The 19,682-nt window shown below is 39.0% G+C and overlaps 1 long non-coding RNA gene across 1 annotated transcript; it reads right to left on the reverse strand.

Moving 5' to 3' along the window:
- Nucleotides 1–12,431: 12,431 nt before the first annotated feature.
- On the reverse strand, nt 12,432–18,917 carry LOC149312969 (uncharacterized). The gene is made up of 3 exons (XR_016281445.1): nt 18,872–18,917; nt 14,432–14,563; nt 12,432–12,529 (listed from the first exon to the last, which is right to left on the reverse strand). It is a non-coding gene; the product is annotated as an uncharacterized LOC149312969 (long non-coding RNA).
- Between the last annotated feature and the right edge of the window lie 765 nt (nt 18,918–19,682).

Here is a 19,682-nt window from a genome sequence, read left to right on the forward strand (position 1 = left end):
TTTATCTGTCATCTGTATAGTGCCTAGAACACAATTCAAGCACCCCCACTCTTTTTAAGGAAGCTGACATTACTTTTTATGTTCATTTATCAGATGCCACAGCCACAATAATAAAAAATTATACTCCTGTATATCCACATTCTTGGTTAATACATGTGTATCTCAAATCTTCTACATGCAGATTGATATGATTTGTGGTTATGTTAGCTCTCTTCTATGTCCTGCAGGTGTGCAGTGACAAAAACAAAAACTAGAGAAGCCAACTATCTGCACTCTCTGAGATGCTTGACCTCAACAGTCACTATTTACACAGCAGAGTGTGGAAGCACAAACTCAGTTAGTAGTATTCAGTAATATTGCACTGACTAAGCTTGAATGATGCACAGACACAGATGAATTTATCCAAAAGTCCTTGGAGGCTTTTATCGCTGGTTTCAATATGTCCAAGTTATATACAAAGTTATATACAAACTCTCCTGTAACTCTCTCCAACATTCATTGTCTAATATACAGTAAATTTACTTTCCACAAACAATACATCAACTCCTCCTCTCGACCCACACCATCCCTGGGTTTTAGAGCACTTACATACAATCGTAATGACTAAGGGTTGAAACCTGGTGTTACATCTCATTTACAGCCATTCAAACTACTTTACATTGTCTTAAAGAGACTTTGTTCCCAACAGGTTATCCCTTAGTTCAAAATGCCAATTTATGTGGTCAGAACAAAAAAAGAATATTAGCATTGCTGGAGCAGATGGGATGGAAGAGAAGATATGAACACTGGGAAAGTTGCAGTTTGTGTCAAAGGCAGGATGTCTGTGGGAAAAGCAAAAAAGAATTGACTCTTGGTGACCTCTGTACCTGATGCTATGTAAGAAAAACCTGCTCTCTCTCTTTTCACTAGTTCTGATATTTTTCATCCTTCCACATTTTAACATTCTGAAGAGAACCTTTACTTGTTCATGCACTATCATATAAAAACCTGGCAGTTTATTCTCATCAGCTTATGCACTGACAAAATTCATATTGTGTGAGCAAAAGGTCTTTTCCATATGCTGAAATGGTAGACAAAGGCACACAAGGTTTTCAATCAGCACTGCAAATATTTTCATTCATTCATAGATAGATAGATAGATAGATAGATAGATAGATAGATAGATAGAATGGTCTAATATAGTTGGATCTGTCTCGCTGATTTACTCAGTTACACTCATCTGAACGTTGTTCCTTAATTATCTCTTTTACCTCCTGCTCCAATATAGCTTTGATTCTTTTTATGTACCTTCCCATGATTCCTTCCTTTCTTTAATAGTGTATGCTAACCTGGATTGTTATTACTCCAGCAGATATTGTTTAAATTAATTTTGTCCAATCATCACTCTTGCTCCACAACCCATTATAAGACTAGGTGTGAGGATGTTATATTTAAAATTCTACTTAATATATAACTTTAAACATGATGGGCAAAACCTAGTATTATAAGTGTCATTGGGAGCTTTGACTTTATTTCCTTTCTTTATCATTTCTTTCTCTTTCTTTCTTTATCATTTTCAGTTATCCATTTTCACTCATTTGTTACTCTGATCATAATAGAAAATTAAAAGTTAAGCAATACTTTGCAAAATGTCACAGTCTGTTGTGCAATAAAAAATATGTGACGAACAAAGTTTATTCAATTTTTTGAGAGTCATAGGATGTGTATGAAACTCAATATTTTGTGCAGGATTCATAGGTTTTCCATTAAAAGAACTGATTCTATAATCTCAGGGACTGTGAATGTGACAGTGGAAAAAACAGGGGAAAGGGTGACTTTGCCATAGCGGTGGCATTTTTTTGCATTTTCTTTGGTGCAGCATGTTTAAACCCCACGCTGCTGAAATGCCATGGATCCGCTGCACATGCAGTTGGCCATGTGGCTTCCTGGTGGATGGGGGGAGAATGCTGCTGTCTGAATACCACACCCCCAGTCTGCTAGGAAGTTGGCTCTTTTTGATCATCTGTTTCACCCCAGAGTTGAATTCTGCTGATGCATCTTGGCACTGCCTAGCACGTGCCCCAATACACATTAACCCTGTTGTGCTTCATTCTCATGCATTGGTCCCCTTGTGCATTGGTTCCATTGTGCATCAGTTACCTCACTATCTCCCCTACATACAAATGTCCTGACAGCTCCTTGATGAACAAGAACATGGCAAAACTGCCCAGTTCTGTTTCCCAGAGATGTCAGCCCACTTTCAAAGCAGTAAGTTCTTTACTGAATTCTGTCTTATGTAATTTCCAGAAATTTTTATCACCATAGCCAAGTCACCTTAAAAGTGTCACTTTCAGTAGTATGTTAGATGTAGTAGGAGAAAAGTATGCAACTTACCTAACATAAGCCCAGAACAGATGACCCAAATGTGCTGTACTGGTGCTGCTTTTAGGGTTAGGGACCACATACCAATGGCATGGTCCCTAACCCTAGCACTGCACGGCAACGTAGTAATGCGGTGTCCCGTCCATACAGACACTGCCATTTTGATGTAAGTGATGTGTAGCATCCACACATCGCTGCACGTTGCTTACATCGCAAGTGCACCAGGGGCACACTCTTAGCATCACTCCGGCACCACAAAAAGAACTGGAAACACCAGGATCTTTTTACTCCGGGGTGATAGTGCATTGTTTGGGGGCTGCACCATCCCTCTGGAGTAAAAAGGGGTGCATGTAGACCACCGTTTCTCGGCAGTCTGTACCCCCCATTATTAAACTGTTGTCACAATTCAATTGTTGCACAATTCAAAAGTGCAGGTTTTGATCTATAAAACTCAATATGGGTATTGACCTATATAGACCTAGACAGCTTGTGCCCAGGCTATTTGAAGGACTGTATTTCTCTTTATGAGCCAGTGGAATGTTGAGATTGTCTGGAAAGGCCCTTCTCTCTGTCCCTCCACCCCCTCAGGTATGCTTGATGGGAACAAGAGAGAGGGCCTTCTCGGTGGCTGCTTCCAGGCTCTGGAACTCCCTCCCTAGAAAGACCAGGGTGCCCTGCTCTCCTTTTGGCAACAAACAAAAACATTCTTGGACCATCAGACTTTTTCAAGGGTTGGGCTTGTGTAATTCAGATTTTAAGGGTTGGTTTTAAGGTTTGTTTAGAGTTATTAATACATTTAAAATTTCAATGCATGATTGTTTTAACTTTTAACTTTTTTATCTTTTTAATATTGTATATTTATACATTTTAATGCTTTTGTATTGTTTTAAAGCATCTTGTTTTAAATCTGCTTTGGGCTGCTTTGACTTCTTATATTGGAAGAAAGGCAGAATATAAGTAAATAAATAAAAAATAAAGACTTCTATCTCATATGCTTTCCACATACTATGAGTGGATGGCTCACTATTGTGTTAATCATAGAGATACAATATTCAGGAAGTGAATTTAAATACTACAGAACCATCACTTCTATAATGTCATTTGTAATATCACAACTTGAGTGGTAGGACATGATTCTTGAAGAAGGAAGATATTTTACAATGGTCTATTTCCTTTATTTATTTATCTATTTGGTGGAATTACAATGTCAAAATTATTTCATGCTTTAAAATTAAACGTGGAATCTTTTTGATTGCATTCACAATAAGTTTAACTTGGGAGAAGACACACTATCTCTAGTTTTATACTTCAGATAGGATATATCTTCGCACCACTATGAAATCTGACTTATAGATAGAATGCACTGTGAAGCAGAAAAGAACAAAGATATGTTCTCTTTATTTCTACTATGGAAGATATAGCTTTCCAGGTATTAATTAAGATAATATAGGAACAGAGGCTACTGTATTATTTTAAAAACTCATAATAGAAGCTGTACCATTATTAAAAGTCCAACAAATATTACATATCTTCAAACTCTAAAAATAAAACTGGTATTTTTGATAGGTTTGCACATTTGAGAAGAATATCTAATTGATTAAATTAGCATTTATTGACCTAGTGACACCATCAAATTCAGAAGTAAGGATGAAATTTTTTTCCCTGTTTTATTTCTTTATTTTTTTCCATTTCCCTGCTCTATATTCCATACTTCTTGAATTCTTTTCATTGAGAGCAAGGCTCAAAAATGTCTTCCTTTATGTTGAAAGAAAAATTGAGAGGAAGGTAAAATGGGGGTTCCCAGGCTAGCGAACTTCCCTCTTGGGAAAAGTGCAACAGCAGTGTCCTCACTATCTACACATTCTGGAGGTACATGAAGGAATTCTATGTGTAAAATATTCTCTGAATGTTGGGGGGGGGGAATCTGATCTATTAAACCTTTCTTCATGAGAATGAACTCTATGGATGTGCATTGTCTTGCCAATGTGATTAGAATGCTTAAATCATTTAACAGAAAAGATAATTACTAAACACACTCCTAGTTGTTTCACGAGTTTGCAGTTCACCAGGGGTAGGGTATTAATTGCATTAACCTGTGGAATATCTTTCCAACTGGGATCAGGCAGGTGTTCACACTTTTCTCCTTCCAGTTTCCATTCAGGATGTTTCTTTTCAGACTAATATTTCCTGAGTCATAAAACTCAGTGTTTTACTAAGCATTTGGGTTTGGTGAATTATTTTTTTACTTTTTTGTCTGTACACCACTCTGCCCCCCCCCCCCCCAACTATGGAGACATTGATAAATTCAACCAAGTACAATTCCCAGTCTCACAAGCTGATTATGTGCCTAGTGGGGTGCGTCACTGCTGTAGCAGGAGGTGGTGTAGCTAATGGACACAACTGCACCAGCCCCCTCACCATGTCTTACAATGTGTGTTGGTGTGGGCTGACAACCAACATTCATTTAGAGAATTTCTGTTCCTTGATTTTGAACAAGGATGGCCTCGCTGTCCAATTTTGGCCTTTCCAAAGCTCCAGAAGGACATATGGCAGCATAACAGCTATCATTCTGGGTGATCAGAAGTGATTGTTCTAGTATCCTGTTGGATTGTTGGGATTTTTTTTTTTTTTTTTTGGGGGGGGGGTCCAGTTGTTTTGAAAAGGCAGTACCCTGAAACAACATTTAATAATTCTGCAAAAGTTCACTTTGGGGAGGGACTAAAAACTGCTTTGGGCCAAAAACATTGGGGGACACCATAGGATTTAGCTTGGCAGTGAGGATCACATCAGCCATATTTTAGCCTACCTCACAGGCTTCATGATTGTCCACCACAACTCTGATTTTTTTTTCTTTTCAATATGGAGACAATGGAATTAAAACATAGAGTTTTCCAAGACATACATTTCCACTGTTTGCATCATTAATCTTCTTCATGTACATGTCCAAAACATTTCAGAATATAGTATTATTTTCATCAGTGGCATGTTTGTTCTTATTCACATACTGGTACATAATAATAATAATAATAATAATAATAATAATAATAATAATAATAAATGTATCATGTCACATCAAGATACTTTTTTCTTGCAGTGGTGTAACTCTGCCCATAACTGTACTGCTAATGGGTTGCAAATTTCTAATTGAAATCCAGATGAGTCATAAAGAGTTGTAAGCATTATCTCATGTTTGAAGATGCCATTATAAATAATCAGGGTTTGCCAAGGAACTTCAGTAACATCAGTACTTGTCACCATTAAACAGGGATTGAATTGAGGTCCTTATACATAAAAAGTATGTTTTCTCAGCCTTTTGGCTTACTATGTATTTTGCTTTATTCCAACATGAAGTGCTTTGCAATTGACATCATAAAACAAATAAACAAATAAAAAAACTCAAAGAAATCCCAGTCGTATTGTTAATGCTGAGTACAAAAACAAAATACCATGCTTTGCATTTACTTTTTCTTTTATTTTATGGTGAAGCACTGTACTAAGCAATTTATGTTCTTCCTTGGCATGAATGAGTTATTTCTCCTGTGAAATGCCTATTACAGTATACAAAAATAAGAACAAAAAGGAAGAATGGGAAGAGTTAGGATAAAAAATTAAATTGAATCCCAGTTTATCATTTCTGTTCTACAAGATGTCATGAACATGAATTGGAACTATAGTTATTAAAAACTTTCTGCTCTTCAGAGTTCCATAAAATAGACTGAGAAAACACATTGCCATTTGTATCTTAAGACAAAGAAGCACAGAACTGGTTGAGCAGTACTTGGCCAGCTGCATGTTTTTTTTAATGTATTCTTTGAACATACCTTTATGCTAGTGGGACTAGGGAAAAACTAAGTGTAACTCTAGCAGACTTCCAGTATGATATAGTGGACTGAGGAGATGATCACATGGCTATTTCTGCCCGAGCCGTGCACAGGACAGAATCAGGCCGAAAGGGTGATATCACACACAAAATTGTTGCTGCACGGCCACCCGGCCAATGCCTGTCCCCCAGCCATTCTCTGCCAGCCAATTTTGGTAGTATGGAAAGCTTCTGTGCCACCAAAATTGCCGGGAGAAGTGCAGCTGAGAGGCAGACAATGGCTGGGTGACAGTACAGCAGCAGTTTTGTGTGCAATATCACTCGTTCTTTCCCAATCCATCCAGATCCCATCCCGTGCATGGCTCAGGCAAAAATGGCCATGAAGAGATTATCGCATGACCATTTTTGCCCAAGCCGTGCACAGGATGGGATAAAACGGCCCAGGGTACAAGAGATTGAGTGCTGAACTATGACTCTGGAGACAAGTGGGCCACAGGAAGCAGGGGAGATAATCTTGTCTTACTGTTTTACAATTGCTAGCATGACATTGGTTTTAGGCCACTAAATAATTCACATTAACATTAGATAACTGATTATACAACCTTTGAAAGAAATTGAGGATCACATGAGTGTGACTGGGGCCGAAGCATCATATTGTGGGGCCTGGTACAAACTTGTAACACGGGCTCCCTTCCCACACTGAAACCACAATTGCGCAGTCCATACGCACAATTGTATAATCCAAGTCAACGTTTGCTTTAATTCAGAAATTGCTACTATATCACATTCATTTTTGGAAAACCCACACCTTTACTACTTTTACTTAATGATGGAACCTGGACTGAACATTCTATAATAACTATTGTGACCACCATTTTAATTACCACCACTTAGTTTCTTTCAGTGACAGAACCCTGGGTCTTTTTATCCCATCGCTGCCACCAACTTATGTCAAGATGACTTGCTTGTGATCACTAATTTATTTAACCTGTGTTACTGTCACCTTTATTTGACTTTTCAAATCTGTTTGAACCATAAATAGCATGGTAAAAATTCAAACTCCAGATGAGGCTTCCTTGAACCACAACAAAAACTTTTTTTAAACAGTGGTTTGACAATATTTCTCTTGTTGAGATGTTATATACACTTTTTACTTCACAGTCTTATCTTCTTGGTTTCACTTTGTTACAGTTACAGTTTACTTTACAGCCCTCTCTCCAGAGAACAAAAGGTACTTCTATCCAGGACCCACTCAGTCTTTATGTCAAGTTACTTTCCTAAACCTAGCTCTATACAGCTAATGATATCCCTCAGGATATTACACTACAGCAACTCCATTTCCCAGAGTCCCGTATGTGTCCCGTGTCCTTCACTTCTGTACTCTAACTTTATCTGTCCCTCTCGGGACATAGCAGACCCTTCTGGGTCTGAAACCAAATCCTTATCTGGCCTCAACTGTCAGCAACAGAAAACTTTATCTTCATCCAGCCAACATTATTTTGGTTGTCGCCAGCTGACTGCTAGTTGGCTTTTTGTGGGTTTTTTGGGCTATGTAGCCATGTTCTAGATGAGTTTATTCCTGACATTTCACCAGCATCTGTGGCTGGTTTCATTGAAGATGCCAGGCACAGATGCTGGTGAAACGTCAGGAAGAAACTGTTCTAGAACATTGCCACATAGCCCGAAAAACCCACAAAAATATGGATGCGTGCCATGAAAGCCTTCGAATTCCTATTTGGCTGTTGCTAGCTTGGCCTAAATCTGCCTATTCGTCACAACTACTTTGTAACTTTCAGTCAGGAATATCTTGCCAATGTCTTAATTTTTTTAAAAAACTAGATCAATGTGGCTGTAAATGCTGAGGGAGGCGGGTTACAGACGGGCAGGGGAAGACGTCTTGAAGGTGTCTTCCCCTGAATATGGAGCCTTCAGACTGCCCACCCTGGGGGCGTGGCTAAGGTGTATGGAGCTTCCACACTGGGGGTAGTGAAGACGCCTCACCTGGGGCTGTTTCTTACCCGCAGTTTCCATACCGCCGCCTCGCAGGACGCTGCAAAGAGAGAGGCAGCTTCCGCACGGGCGGCCAAAAATGCGGCTTTTTTTTTTCTTTTGCCGGCTGGCGGATGCGCAGCTGCGCAGCTGCGGCACTCAGCACTGGCGGCAGAAAGCATATGTGCACATTTAAAGCGCCCAGACCCCTTTAAACTTTTCCCCCTGCCCTACCCAAGAACAAAGGTGGCCTCCTGCCAGCTGGTGATCAGCTGGTGTTGGCATCCTTGTCCGCTTGCATGTTGCCAGTGTCACCAGCATCATGGATGCCTCCTCTCCTTTGGTCCCCGCGCTCTTGCTGAATCTGCAATGCACAGCCACAGCTGTCGCTGCTGCCACCGCTGTCCTCCTGCCATCCCCCATCACCTCCCTTGTACATATGTAAATATTTAAAGTTTTATTGTTTTTTTATTGTTAGGTGAAAATGGTGCAGGAATGTGTGTAGGGGTTCACTTTAAATTCCAAACTCCACAATTCTAGCAGCGCATGCGTACATGTTGCTCTAGGGTTAGGGTTACAAGCATTAAAATAGAGTGCAGCTGTGCTGCAGCTTCCACATCTGCATGGCATCTGACATTCTAATTAGAGCCTCGGTGCAAACTGCGCATGTTCCAGGACCCCGACTCATTATGCGATGCAGCTGACTCGGAGCCTTTAAATGGGCAACTTAAATTAGCGGCGTAACAATTCTGGCGTACCGGTGCAGCAGCTTACAGACGGAGATGCGCAGCTGCGCAGTATACAGAAAAGAAGCGGAAAAAAGCGGCACCTTTTTAATGCCGCTTCTTCCCGCTTGGGGCGTGCAGGTGGCGTGTTCATGGCGGCATTCAGGTAAGGGCCGTCTAAAGGCTATACTTTCATGACATCATGAGCACACCCCTTTTTGCCCGTCTGTAACCCGCCGTAGTTAATGTTTCAAAACGTTTTATTTTTCCATTAATATTTTCCCATTCATTTCCCAATGTGTCCCAATGAATTCATTTCCAAATGATACACCAAGGCTTACTGCTGTTATAAAAGTTGTCACCATTAAAACTGTGGTCTTTTTTTCTTAACAAAATGTGTTTTCTGTGTGCGTGGTTCCATCTAGTTCCCCTTCCACACTGGAATACACATTTCTGACAATAATCATCTACTGTACTATATTCAAAAATATATGAAATGTTGATCATTCACACTAAAGAGGATATTAAACTCATTTTAATATTGACAATAGTTTGGATGTTTTAAGTGAAGTTCTGAAGGGGCAATGCACACCCTGCAGGCACCTTTACATTGTGTATCCTTTATTTTACTGTTTTTATCAAGACCTGTGTAATACATGTCTAGATACACCAGAAATAATTTTATTACAAAAGCTCTGTTTCACCAGTTTCCATTGCCCATATATAGGTTGAATAGCCTTCCAATATTGACATGATTGGATAGATGGCTCGAGAATATTGTAAATGGATAATTTCTGGGTGTTAATCAAAATAATAGTGATTTCTATAAAGCATTCAAAAGAATTGAATGGACATCTGCTTAATGTGAATCTAAGGGAAAATTTTGCAGTCCTAGATACTGATGATTTAAAAAGGCAACATGACTGATTCACATCTGCACAGGAGACAGGTTCCTTTTATAATTTTTTTTAATGAAACAGTTTTAAAGTTTTGGGTATATTAAGCAGACATGAAAACACTGAGGATTTTTATGTGCTGAAAATTCTGAGGAATGAAACACTGATGGCAGTGGAGAAAAAGCAGGGCCAGAATCCTGTTGTGGACAATTTGGTCACAAGACCTAGGGTTCTATACTATGGCGAAATCCAGCCAAAATGGATTTAAAAGTCAGTAGTAATAGGGATAGGAGTAAAAGGCTTAAATTCTTTCTCCCTCATCGTTTAATCATGACTGGCCATCACACACTCTCCCAAGTTATTTTGAAAACAATGTCACTGTTTCTAATATTCTAGAAGATTATCTTATTGTACAACATCAGTTATTTATAAATTTACCATTGAAGGAAAATACAAGAATCAAAGAGGTCAGCAGTCATACCCCCACCCCTTCTCAAAAAGAAAAGAAAAGAAAAACCTATACAGAAAAGAAGAAAGGAAATTTTGTTCATAAGGTTTGTTGAAGATATGAAAAATAAACACAAAGAAAAGACTGAATGTTTGAGGCATGTAGAAAGATATACATGATATACTGATGAGATCACCAAAACACCAAATCTGATAAATTTTGCATTAGAGGAAAGATTAGGACACTAAAGGGCAAAACATGGGGAAAATAATTTCTTACACTCAAACTAGCAGAGCAGTTTCCTAAAATCATTCTTCATGATTTATGTTTAGCATCAGTAGATAGTTCTCTACTTTATTCATTATTTCGTAAGCATTTTTTTAAAAGAAAAGATATGCTGAGGTTGCCAATGAGTGCCACGTTGTTATATATTAAATCAGCAACACACATTTTAGACCTGAATTCTTTTCAAAAGGAATACATTTGTCAGTCTTAGTGGAAAATCCCAAGAAGTTGACCTGGTCTACTTGTTATCTTTCAAATATAATAAATTATATTAAAGCTTGTTTAGGTGCAAGAACTATAGTCTGGCATTTCAATCCATAAGTACTAAAATTTCCCATGGGGGGCGGGGAGCTTGGGTGATGCAGAAGAACACAATGCCAACCTTGCAGCATCTAAAATAAGCATATCTACATCTATAAGGAGCACATTCATATTTCCATAAAATAATTACAAACATTATTTTTAATATATATATATATATATATAAATATATATATATATATATATATATATATATATATATATATATATATATACACACATACACATATACACATACACATACACACACACACACACACACACACACACACACACACACACACCATTCTGGCCATACTAGCTATGGAAACTGTCGTTCAAAAATAACTTTTCGAATCTATGCTTGCAGTGTGCCATTTTCTCCAACCTCTACTTAATAGTGAATGGAAGAAAGCATAGTTATACATATTAAAAGCCCTAAACAACTTGGGATCTCAATACATGAGAGAGCAGTTTGCCTGATATATTCCTGCCAGAGGAATGAGGTCTGCTGGTGGATGCCTGGTTTATGTCCCATCAATGGGGGCAATACACTGTGGGATGATGTGCACAGTTTTGGTGCCACAGTTATGGTATTGCAATTAAGGAATATCCTCCTCTTAGAGGACTGAATGGCAGCAAAACTATTGTCATTCTTGCACCAAGTCAAAACAGGGCTGTCTTCTAAAGCCTTTGCGGTCTAATTGATTTAATAAAAAACTGCACATGTCCCTGCCTTTAAATCATCTTCAACCATTTCAATGGGTTTGAAACTTTCTTGTCAAATTCTCAGATTATTTAGTATGCTTTTAAGGTTGTTTGTTTTAAACTGGTTGATCTGCTTTTCTTGCCCTCATTCATGTGATCAGTGTTATAAATTAAATATGATTTAATTAATTAATAGAAAATAAATACATTCATTATGATTTAACACTTTATTATTGACCCTTGAGCCAACATCAGTGAGAAATCTCAGGTATCAAGAAACCCTGATGAGCACCACTCTGCCCACTCTCCCCCACTCTTCAACAGGGATGCCAGAGTCATGTTAGTATAGAATGATCCCGCTTCATGGTATTTTATGGCAGTTCATCCTGTTTCTCAATTTTTTTTGTCTTAAAGTTGCAAGGGCTCTGTGCCATATACAACCTAACAACTCTCCAGCACACCAATAGTTGGCATAAAGAGTAAATAGATTGGTAAAGATTCCTGCAAGAATAAGTCCTCAGTAGTTATATTGAGACACCAGTGTCCACTCTAACAAGGTTAGAGACCCACAAAAGGAGGTTCCTAGCTCAGCTCTCAGATGTTTCTAACTCTTAACTCAGTTGAGGGAGACATGGTCTGCTATCATAATGAAATCATGTCATGGATGATAATATGGATCTAGGGCAATTCTTGCTACAGAGAACTAAGGAAGGCATGAAAAGGGATATGGAGGTCATGTTTCATCCAGAGGTTGTGTTCCAAAATCATATGAAGACACCAGGTTCTTTTTTTACTTCTGCCAAGTTAATAAACTGGCTATGTTTATCACCTTATTGAGGAAAAAAAATAATGAAAAGAATGAAAGAGTTCTAAAGCACTAGTTTATTTTGGTATGTTAATCAGGCTGGAACAGAACAAAACTCTTGCGGCGGCATGGATGGTTGCCTTCTAAATGTTGGTTTCACTGCATATTATTACAGTTCTTCCTTTGGGGCATCTGTGGAAGAGAAAACATGCTGATTGTAATAAATATATATGAAACTATTAGATACTTAATGACAGTGTACTACAAATACTGACAGGCAAATACCATTACTGTTGAGCTTTATACAGTATATTAGGTTTTAAATAACATTTGTTGTAAATCACATCAAATGCTATTAAGTTTTGTAATGAAAGGAAAACACTATGATGTTTAAATGCATCCTGTTAAGAATGCACAATCCCAAAAGATTTTTAATCATTTTTAATAAGAAAAAGCCTAATGCTCATTAGCTAGAAAAGTAACTTTTTCAAAGTTTTAATGACTTTCAATTTCTAAGGGCTGACAAACCCTAGCACAGAAAGCATGCAGTGTGTATTTTAGAGGTTAGCAAAAAGAGATTACCTACTTCTGAGTACAGTATTGGCAATTTAAAAAGCCATCTCTATTTGCTGTGCAGACATAAATAGGAGCAGCATAGAAGCCATATTCATATCAAAGCTCGCACTGTTCTGCTTCAGTTTTTCTAATAATGTTAACACAGGTAACTGTGGAAATTTCAGTCCCCTGACAGTTACATTTACATTACTATTTCCGCCCAAAGGCCAAATTCATTTTAAGAAACATTCTTGAATGCTACATTCCAGCTGTGAGCGTAGCCAAAGGCAGAAGAAGGAATCCAAAGATGCAAGTATATTTTAGCATAGAACATTTACTTACAGTAACCAAGCCTTTAGAGACACATTACAACCTATAAGAAAGCTTGTATAATGAATGGGTAGTCAACAAATGATCTGTGGCTGCAGAGGGTGAAACTGGAGGGGACCAGGAGATCAGAATTCAAGCTGATGTTTCTGACCTGTGTCCTAATTGCTACTGCATCATTATGTGACATGAGGAAACATGAGAATTTCATTTCTATCACTCCTGGATGCTTCTACGTATGTCTGAGTACTGCTCAGCACCTTAAAGCAATGGTCCTTCAATGTCACTTGATGGGAGTTATCTTCTCTTGTTTACCATATGTTGAAAGAAAGAAAAATCTATTCTAATTTTTATTTGCTTTATAGCATACCAAAATAATACTTATCCCCCTGCACTACTTGTGTGGAAGGAGGGAGAAGCATTTGATGGCCTCCTATGAGGAGAGGCCATATTAATGGTTGCCTTGGTGTTTCCCACCAAGACTTTGAGAACAGAGAGGCAGAGCTGAGCTCATATAAGGCTCTACCACCCTCCACCCTTTTGAAATTTATGACTCATCCTCCCACCTATAGCATAATGTACGTTCTCTGGTTGCTTTGGGTCTGGGTAGGGATTTCCTCCCCTTTCCACATTTTTTGGCCTAGCCTACACTGTGTTTTGAGGACTTCGAAATTGGCCTAGGGTAGTGTCTTAAATAGGTGATCACTTGGCAGGTAATGGGGGGGGGGGAGTTCAGTGATCACCTATGGTACCCTTTTGGTGAAGGATATGCCTTTTGAACTGCCCCCATTGGCTAGGGGGTTGAGGAAGAAGGCTGTCATTGGGTCTGCCCAGGGGATCTTGCCCTCTGCAGAAACTGTGCACATCCATTGGTAGGTCTTCCAGCAGTTGGCTGGCTAGGGAGCAACCCGGTTTGTGGATTTTCCTCGAGGTTCAAGTGTTTCACTGAAGTGAAGCTGGAGAGGAGGTCTAGGAGACCAACTGCCTCAGTTGGTCCTGTATTAGATTCCTTGAAAAATGATGGGGCCTTGTTGCATTTTTCAAGAAACAGATTTAAAAAGGTAACATTTTAAATAAGTTTGCCCATATTTTATGCTGAATTCTGTGTATGGTCTTTTATTTCGTGGGTTGGTCATCAATAACAATAAATAAACAGAAATGATAAGGAACTTAAAGCCTGTGTCTGGGAATGCTGCCAACACAGATACTCACACGGCTGATAAGACATAAAGATGTTGAGCTGCCAACAGCAATTCCTCCTCAGGGCATAACTGTTGTCCGATAAAATAAGCCACCATCCAGTCCAAGGTTCAGGATTCCAGAGAGCCACACTACCAGTCCACTCTGCAGTCAAGAATACCAGAGGGTTGGTCAAGTGTCCCGTCCGAGGTCAAGGATTCCAAGGCAGTCAAGAGTCTAGAAGTCAGGTCCAGCAGCATTCGCTTAATAGAACAGATAGTCTCTGACAAGAGTTCAGCGTCTCCCAGGTAGCTTATATCTAACTCCCTTTACCCAGCTGCTGCTTGCCTAATGAGCGTTTCTCTACAAGCCTCTTGGAACGACAAAGGCACACCCTTTCTGATCTTCTCTGACTAAATGGAGGAACCTCAATGCTCTGCTGCTCTATGTCTCCCAAGTCTGGCACTTCTACTGGGGCAAGGCTGGACTGCTGAGCCTCAGGCTCCACTGGAGGACATCCCACAGTGCAATGGTCTGGGACCTGTCAGGGCAGAACTGGGATCTGGCACAGTCTCAGGTTCCTCCTACACCTGAGGAACCAAGTCCTCCTTGTCATCTCCCGGTCCTCCTCATGGCTGGCCATGACAGCCTGACACAAATCTTTTTGCCCCTAAACCTTCCCTTTGTATGATGTACATGTACACATATTGTATCAAAATATCAGCATAAAACAATGAAGCATGGTTTTAAAAAGATAGGTGTAGTCTGAACAGTCTTGAAAAATTTTTTAACATTAAAAAATTTCCAGTAACCACAACATGGAGCTATGATGACTTGGGAAACATTGTGACAGATAAACTAGTCCTTCAGTCCTGATGTGCAATTTGTCTGGCATGTGGCAAAGTAATTTGAACTGTAATTTATATACATTTATTAGCCCCTTTATTTGGAGTCTTCTATAATATAATTCTTTGTCATGTTTTGGCATGGATGAAAATAAACCTTTACAGATGCCATGCATTATCAGTACAACATTATTCAGTGACTTGTTTCAAAGGTACTTAGTGAAAAGTTTTTTGCAGCCTTATTATATCCATTTAGACTTGATGTTTTAACCTAAAATGGGAGTGCACCATGGATGCTCTGGATAGTATGTTCTGAAGTTCTACAATATCTTGTGGTTACTGAACTGGGGGAATATGCTGCTAGCTATTTTTTTATTTGATCAGCTCATCATGAATACTGACAATACAAGACTTTTGAAATGTTTGTCTGGCATCTTGTTGGTATATTGTGAAACATAAGTTGTATTTATACCATCACAGTTCACTTTTTTTTTTGGTCATTGTGGAGGTCAGAATTCTCTACCACTCTTGAGGGAGAGAGAGAAAGGCTAGCTCCACCAGGCCTGGCTGGAAGAAGAAAAGCCCTTCCTTCATCCACCATCTTGAGGGAGAGAGAGGCAGGCTAGCTCCACCAGGCCTGCCTGGAAGAAGACAAGCCCTCCCTTCATCCACCATCTTGAGGCACACCCTCCAAGAAGCCAAGCCCACCCTCCAGTCCATCACCCTTGGTCCAGGCCTCGGAGGTAGAGAAGAACTGCTGGACCTCATCCCCTTCCCCACCACCACTCCCGTCTCCTTTTGTGTCATGTCTTTTTAGATTGTAAGCCTGAGGGCAGGGAACCGTCTAATTCAAAAGATTGTATGTACAGCTCTGTGTAAATTTACAACGCTTTCTAAATAAAGGTTAATAATAATAATAATAATAATAATAATAATAATAATAATACAATGACTTTCCCAACACCCACTCAGCCATTTCTCAAGCCTTGTTTATACTGGCCAGGATTTCTCTAGGGACAGCCTGGAATATCTTGTCTCTGCAGCTGCCCTGTTCAGAGGTCCATTACCTTGGCCTCTGTGCTCATGTACAAGCATTTTTCTGGACCACTTGGCACATCTGCTGCTGCCATGGATCACTCACTTCTGAAGTCAGAAGGAAGTACCCAGCAACAACCACATGCTACGTGCTTCCTTCTGACTTCAGAACGAGTGATCTATGATGGCAGACATGTTGACTAGCCCAGCAGGATGCCTGTGTACAGAGCCACTGTGGCTCAGAAATGGAGGCCTCTGGATATTCCTGGAAGACCCAGAGCAACAGGTATTTTTTTAAAAAAATTGTTGGGAAAAAATGAAATAGATAAGATTATTGAAGATGAAGAGCAACAAAATATAGCAAACTATTACAAATTATTAAAACAAAGAGATCTAGAGCAAGAAATGTTTAAGCAAATGATGATTAAGTGGTCACAAGATATCGGTGGACAAATCAATTTGGAAAACTGGGAAAAGACTTGGAATCATATGAATAAATTCACTTTATTTCAGGACATTTAAGAGAACTTCTAAAATATGATGTATTGATGGCAACTATCTTCATCTAAATTGAAAAACAGTAAATGCTGAAAATGCCAAGAACCATATGGTACCTTCTACCTCATGTGGTGGGAATGCCAAAAAAGCAGACAGCTACTGGAGGAGGATAAATAAACTTATATTTGAAATATCATATATAACAGTACCACTTGAACCGGAGATTAGGTTATTAAATATGACACATTTAATAGGAAGTATAAAAGAAAAAAACACAAGAATATTACTTTACATGTTATCATCTGCAAGAATGCTGTATGCTAAATAGTGGAAAAGACAAATGCTTCTCCAACAGATGAGGAATGGTTGAAATTAAGGGAAACAATGAACATGGATATCTTAACTGCTTTGATACAGGAAAAATTACCAGAAGATGTTGGTTTGAAAGACTTTACGTATGTATTATATGTTGTTTGTATGTATGTTTATATATGTATTTTAATCTTGGAAACTTAATAAAAGTTAATTTTAAAAAATTGTTGTAACTTTGTTTTGCCCTGGTTTTGGTGCAAGATACTCTAGGTGTGGTCAGAACTGCCTGCACCAGAAGCTGGGTTGGGTTGCATGTTATCCAAAATTGAAGATGCTAGAACTGGGGGGAAACAAGTCTTTTGTCCCATGTAGGCAAGGCCTTAGTGGTAAAGAGTGAAGGGAGCAGCAGATAACCATCCATCTATCTTCCATTAGCTGGATGGAGAATGATAACACCATCTACAAAGATCTCTGCATGAGCCCTGAAGATCCCTGTGGATGCCTGTCACTGTGCATCCAGTTATAGGAATGCTTGTATAAGAAAGCCCCTCCCACTTTAACAGGTTTGGGAACAAGGGGCTGAGAAAAGGTGAGTTTGGGGGTAGAAACTGTATGACCATTGTCACTACATCTCATAGTTAGGTCTCCCAATTCAAAATTGTGGCCATTTATTTTATTTACATGCTAGTTTAAAAATCATCAAAACTATGAACAGCACAGTCATGTGTCAACCAAACATAAATTAACCGTCTGAACAGATAAAATTGGTTGCAGGAATTCAGCAGATAAGTGGAGGGTCTTGGCGATGTCTCATCCATATGGTTTCCATGAGCTGAGATCAACTTGAGGGCAGTTAACAGCAAAACAACAACAACAAAAACAAACACCACAAAAAACACCAACCCAACCCCCCCAAAAACAACAACAACAACAACCAGATAATATAGCAGATTCTTCTCAGATTGCAGCCAATTTGGGATTAAGGCTCATTGGATACAACCAATCAATAGGTTTTATTTAACATTTAAACCCCAAGTAAAGTTAAATAATGGATTTCATGTTGTGCATAATAGGTAATAGTGATGGCAACAAGTGAATATGACTGGGGCTTGAATCTGCCACCTGTTAAACGCTCACTATCTACCAGTCAGAGACATGCCAATTCTGTGAAGATGGAGGGCACAAAGTGAAGATAATTAAAGATGACCATAGTTGAAGACACATTAATTTGGCAAGACCTCCCTGGTTTCTCCCATAGTGACTATTTGTATTTTTTTAAAAAGTGTACACTAAATTGTATGCCTTCAACTCTACGACAAAGCTATCATGGGGTTTTCTTGTCAACTCTACAGCATCTCCATGACAAACTCTATGGCAACTCTATGACAAAGCTATCACAGGGGTTTCTTGTCATGATTTGTTGCCTACTTCTGAGGCTGAAAGAGGGTGACTTGCTCAAGGTCACTCAGTGGGTTCCTGTTTCCAACTATAGCTTCTAATCCTGTTTTCCAGACTCACAGTCCAATGCTCAAAACTGCTATGCCATGCTGATTCTCTATCTATAACTGTATGACCAGTGAAATAGAGAAGCAACCTAGTTAGAGAAGCACATGGAAATGTCCTTCAAATTATATCCTTATGCCTTCCCCCCACATTTGTGTAGAACATTTACAGCAGCACTCTTCCCTAAATATGCTTAGTGCTGCATAATGTAGCACCAGCTACATTTTATGAACATGATTTGCACATTTTACCATGACCTGTGCTATAAGTGGGTACTTACTGTGAGCAATGAGTGATCTTGCTGCCTTTTGGTCTCTGTGAAAACTGAATATACAGATGACTGTTAGTGTGTGAGAAATGAATGCCATTTTTGAAAACAACAACAATGAGAAAAATATACATATTTGCCAAGAACTGTCTTCTTAGCTGATTTATTCAAAAACAATAAAGTGTTTTTTGTGCCCCTAAAACTATGCACATCACATTTCTTTTTAGTCTGAATGTGTTCTCTACTTTTCTGAGTCAGCAGGGTATTGAAATATAAAAGAGCATAGCTCCCCAGAGAGAACATAGAGCAGGGTTTTGCATACTTAAGCTCACTGCTTGTTCAGAGGGCTGCTGCAGATAGGCAGATGAAGGTTAAAGTGCAATGCACACATATCCATACAAAACAAAGCACAGCTGGTATGTTTAATTTAGACTTGCTGCCCTTAAGAGGATCAAAAGCATTGAATTAATTAAGCTGGTTTTAAAAGTGCTCTAGTGTTGTTGTTATAGATCTGTCTCTTTCCAGTATGCAGTGGTTTTCCGATAGGGCAGAGGTAAGGAAAATGTGGCCCTCCAGATGTTGATATACTGCTACTCCAAACAAACTTCACAATTGGCCAAGCTGGAGAGCACTGATGGGAGTGCAATAATATCTGTACACTATAGTTTCCATAGCTTTACAATGCTCTGATTTGAGAGCTAGCTATGTGTGACATCATAGGCTTAACATTTTACCATTAAACACATTGGTCTAAACTCAGACTTTCAGTGAGATTTTTCTGCTCATAGGAACTCTCACTTCACAAAGGCAAGGAAGTGATTTT

This window comes from Sceloporus occidentalis, unplaced genomic scaffold (assembly GCF_023333645.1).
Source record: "Sceloporus occidentalis isolate IW3139 unplaced genomic scaffold, rSceOcc1.0.p SCAF_5, whole genome shotgun sequence".
Taxonomy (NCBI): Eukaryota; Metazoa; Chordata; class Lepidosauria; order Squamata; family Phrynosomatidae; genus Sceloporus; species Sceloporus occidentalis.